Below are 4,750 nucleotides of genomic sequence, written 5' to 3'. Positions count from 1 at the left end.
CACTGGAACTAGAAGAATTACACAGAAATAACAACCCCTTCACTACGAGAGGGTTGCTGTAAACTAAGTAAAATCGTCAAGAAATAGGGAAAAGTAGGATGAAAACTAAATCACTTGTCGGAAAACGTTTGGGTCATTCAGAAATTGGGAGAATAATAAATGAAATAGGTTCCAAGGTGACGGTGTTAATTATGAGTCTATTCGCACACATTTTCTCCCTATTTACACCTATTCCCATTATCTGCTCTCTCTCTCTCTCTCTCTCTCTCTCTCTCTCTCTCCTACGCACAGTGATTATTACATACATTCAGTGCTAATTTGCTCCCCTCCCTTCACATTATCGTTCCTCCCCTCATCATCCATCTTTCCTTTGTCACTCAGTGCCCCACTCCCTTCCGCCTGATGGATGTGTGTGTGTGAGAGAGAGAGAGAGAGACAGTGTGTGTGTGTGTGTGTGTGTGTGTGTGTGTGTGTTGGTAGGTGGGTAGACTGGGTGAGTGGACAGGGCATTTGGGGGAGAGAGGAGGGTTGGTGGGTGGGGTGGGGTGGGATGGGTAGGCAGGGTGGGTTGGGGGAAGAAGGGATTGGGGTGGGATGGGTAGAGCATGTGGGTGGGCTGTGTGTGTGTGTGTGTGTGTGTGTGTGTGTGTGTGTGTGTGTGTGTGTGTGTGTGTGTGTGTGTGTGTGTGTGTGTGTGTGTGTGTGTGTGTGTGTGTGTGTGTCTTCTTCAAGGACAAACAAGGAGATGGGCTTAATACACTAGATGAGTGGATGGATGAATGGGTAGATGGAGGAAATTTAGCTAATGGGGCAAAATATGGTCCATGCGATGAAAATAAGTCCAATAGGGAAGTAAGCCCATGAGTGAAATTGAAATCTTGGAAGGATATTGGCCTATGAAGGAAAATGGGTTAATAGGATAGCAGGTAAATAGGTGAAAATAAGGGGGTGGAAAGTGACCCTCAGGAACTGTGGAGGGAGGTAGGGTTATATGGTAAAGTGTCTTCTTATTACTACTTAATCGCTTCAGGTCAAGGATGTCTAAGGGTATACTGTTTTATTTTTGCTATAGACGAATTAAGTCGGCTTGGAGGAGAATTATTTTCCATAGGGTTCGATCTAGCATTCATAAACCACTTCACTATAAAAAGGCCTCAACCTCTGTAAAATCGACAGGTGGTTACAATATCAAAAAGAAGTCCTGAGGCTGCTTGTTAATTTAAAATGCCTGTATGAGTAATGTGGGGTATTCTAATTATAGTTTTACTTCTAGAACTGTGAAATAGTCTAGTGTCATCTGAAATAAAATGCCAAATATGTATATCGATGCCTGAGAGTTAAGCGCACGATAATCTTAAAAGAAATGTGAAGGAGTATTGGTGTTGGTGGACCCACGTTCGTACCCTGTGTACCCTCACTTACACACACACACATACACACACACACACACACACACACACACACACACACACACACACACACACACACTCCAACTTCTCTCTTCTGCTGTCATTTGTAAGTGACGCTTGGGGTAGGTCGCCGCTCCAATGGATTTCTCTCCACTGTGAAATATTGGATGTCGATACCTACAATGCAGTGCTTCTGTGCTTCCATCACAACGAGAGGCTTAACCCCTTCCACACCATAACACTTTATTTCAATCTGGCTAACGTCAAATGATCACCTTGTGCAAAATATACGACAGTCCACTACAAAACGAAGGCATCTCCCAACTTTCTCCATTCGACCTATTAGTAAATCTCTATGCCACATTTTTCAGTCTTTATCTTTTTCTGTCTGCCACTGTCTCTCATTCCATCTCTGTGTTGCCATTCAAGGGTGTCATCCTCCCTTTTTTCCTAACCCTTCATATTGACCCCTCACCCAACCCCACACACATCAAACCATACCTTCCGTAAATCACTTCCCATCTCAGCCATCCCTCTCCTCCCCCCCCTAACCCTCCTACATACAGATATCAAACTGTCTCTCCCCTAACCCCAGTTTCCCGAACCCCTTCCTTCCCCCCAGGCATTAAGCTCTCGTTTCCCTCAACATATGTACACTACGCACACCACACACTCCTTACTAACACCACTCTGCTCAGCCCCTCCCTTCACTACACCCTCCCCAAACCCTCTCCAACCCCAACCACAACCTCCTCTCTCGCCAACTCCCTCAACCTACGGACATATAAGGCAATCTCCCCCTAACCGCACTTCCCCTAACCTCCCAAGCCATTTTTCCTAACCTCCCCAACCTTTCTTCCCCTTACTACACTCCCTCCTCACCCCTCCATCCCTCCTAACCACCCCACCACCCCATCAAGCAGTTAACCCACATCCCGAACACCAATTAATCCGGACTGGTACTGCCATTACGGCCATCGTCAACCTGCCGGCGACTCACACAGCGGAAATGAAAGAATTGAAGGATTTTTTCCCTGGTTGAAGGCTTGGGTACGTCGGAAAGGTAGGTGTGCTGCGGGTAGAGCGTGGTGTGGTGTGGTGTGGTGGCATTTGTGGTGTGGGTTGAAGTGTGGATGGCTGATGTGGTATGGTGTGGTGTGGTGGGACAAAGGAAGTGTCAAGGAAAAGGCTTGGCTAATTTTCTTCTTGTCAGGAGTTTGGGTGACTGGTGTAGGTGTGGTTGTGTGTGGCGTGGTGTGGTTGGATGTGGTGGAATATCCAGTGGGGTGGGTAATGTACTACTGAATAATGTAGTTAGCTATAACAGTGTGGTGGGGTACGCAGTGAGGTGCTGTGTGGTACGGTATGGTGTGAGTGACTGTGGAGTGGAGTGGACAGCGCCGCATAGTGCTAATGTAGTGGTGTGTGGTGGGGTATGGTGTGGTGTGGTGTGGTAAGATAGAGAATAGGCGAGGAAAAGAACTTGGATTTTTTTTTCTGTCAGAGATTAGGCACGTGAGGTGGTAGGTATGTAGCTGGGAGTGATGGAGTTAGGCTAGGCTAGACTGGGCTGGGCTGGGCTGGGTTGGGTTGGGTTGGGTTGAGTTGGGTTGGGTTGAGTTGAATTGGGTTGGGTTGGGTTGGTTTGGTTTGGGTTTGGTTGGGTTGGGTTGAGTTAAGTTGGGCTGGGTTGGGTTGGGTTGAGTTGGGTTGAGTTGAGTTGGGTTGGGTTGGGTTGGTTTGGGTTGGGTTGAGTTGGGTTGGGTTGGGTTGGGTTGGTTTGGGTTTGGTTTGGGTTTGGTTGGGTTGAGTTGAGTTGGGTTTGGTTGGGATGAGTTGAGTTGGGCTGGGTTGGGTTGGGTTGAGTTGAGTTGGGCTGGGTTGGGTTGAGTTGAGTTAGGATATGATGAATGTGGTGTGGTATGGTAGGTGGGGTAGGATGGAATGTGAGGGAGTGGGCGAGGTGTGGTAGAGTAGTGTAGCGTAGTGTACTGTGGTAAGGAACAGAGTGTGATGAGGTGAGTCAGGGGTGTGGTATGGTACGTGTGTGTTAAGTGTGATGTGGTGTGGTGTAGTAAGAGAGGGGAAATTTTTCTGTTCTAGGGATTGTGTAAATGTATTTGTAGGTGTGGTGTAGTCTAGAGGGAAGTGTAGTGCACTGTAGTATTGTGAAGTGATGTGGTACAGTGTGGTATGGTGTAGTGTTGTAACAGAGGTATGGTGTGGTGAAACGAAGGCTAAAAGGCCAAGGAAAACAACTGGGGACATTTTTGTGGTTGTGGTGTGGTGTAGTGTGTATGTGTGGTGGTGGGGGGGTTGGCTGGTTTGGGTGGGTTGTGGTGGAGATTTCAGTATTAAAGATCAATAGGCTGGGTCTTTAAGCATGCTGTGTGTGTGACGTTGCACAACCAAAGGCGACCAAGTTACTAAGACACGATGTTCTCAAGTTATTATGCTTCAGGGATGCTGGGGTAAGGAGGAACGTAGAGACTTGTTACGATTTGCTGTGGTGTTTGTTCTGCGTCCATTATGTCTGTAAAGCAACATGACTAAAAGCAGCGCCATTACCGATACACAACTCCATAAGCGCTGATGCACGGGAAGGTACGAAGGGGAGGGGAAACAAGCCTCGTGCAATTAGGGAGCTTACTGACACCTCATCCTTACCGGTATATTTCTGACTGCTCTATTACTAAATGCTTGTGAGCTTTTCGTGTAATCTAAATGTTAAAAATATATAAGAGAGGACAATATTAATGGGTAGTTAGGAAAATAAATCGCTACGGAAACTGTGCTAGGGAGTCTCTTAACCCCACGAGGACATGAACCCAGGACTCTCAAATTGGTCCGACCCTATTATGACCTATTGTGTGAGTAAACTTGAGGTAATGGAATGACGTCAACAAACCATGACAAGCGGTGATGCAAAACGGCCCTTGAATGGTACTAAAGCCATTATCTTGACCATTTAGCTACCATGGGATAATGGAAGATGGTGATGATGATGATGATGATGATGATGATGATGATGATGATGATGGTGATGGAGAAGAAGAAGAAGAGGAAGAGGAGGACGAAAAAGATGATGATGATGACGATGATGGTGAAAAAGAAGGGGACGATGATGATGATGATGAAGAAGAGAGAGAGAGAGAGAGAGAGACTGTCAATGGTGAAATGAGAAACACGTCACATTCCCGAGACAATATCACCACCACCATCACCACTACTGTCATCACCATCACCACCACCATCACCACTACCACTACATACAATGACTCCCTTAAGCACCACCTTCCTCCATCATTACCATAACCACTACCATCATCACCATACACCAC

The sequence above is a fragment of the Coenobita brevimanus genome, chromosome 116, assembly GCF_032717465.1.
Source record: "Coenobita brevimanus isolate Jiangsu-jjx chromosome 116, ASM3271746v2, whole genome shotgun sequence".
NCBI classification, from domain to species: Eukaryota; Metazoa; Arthropoda; class Malacostraca; order Decapoda; family Coenobitidae; genus Coenobita; species Coenobita brevimanus.
The sequence above is the reverse complement of the archived record's forward strand: the minus strand, read 5'-3'. Positions refer to the sequence as shown.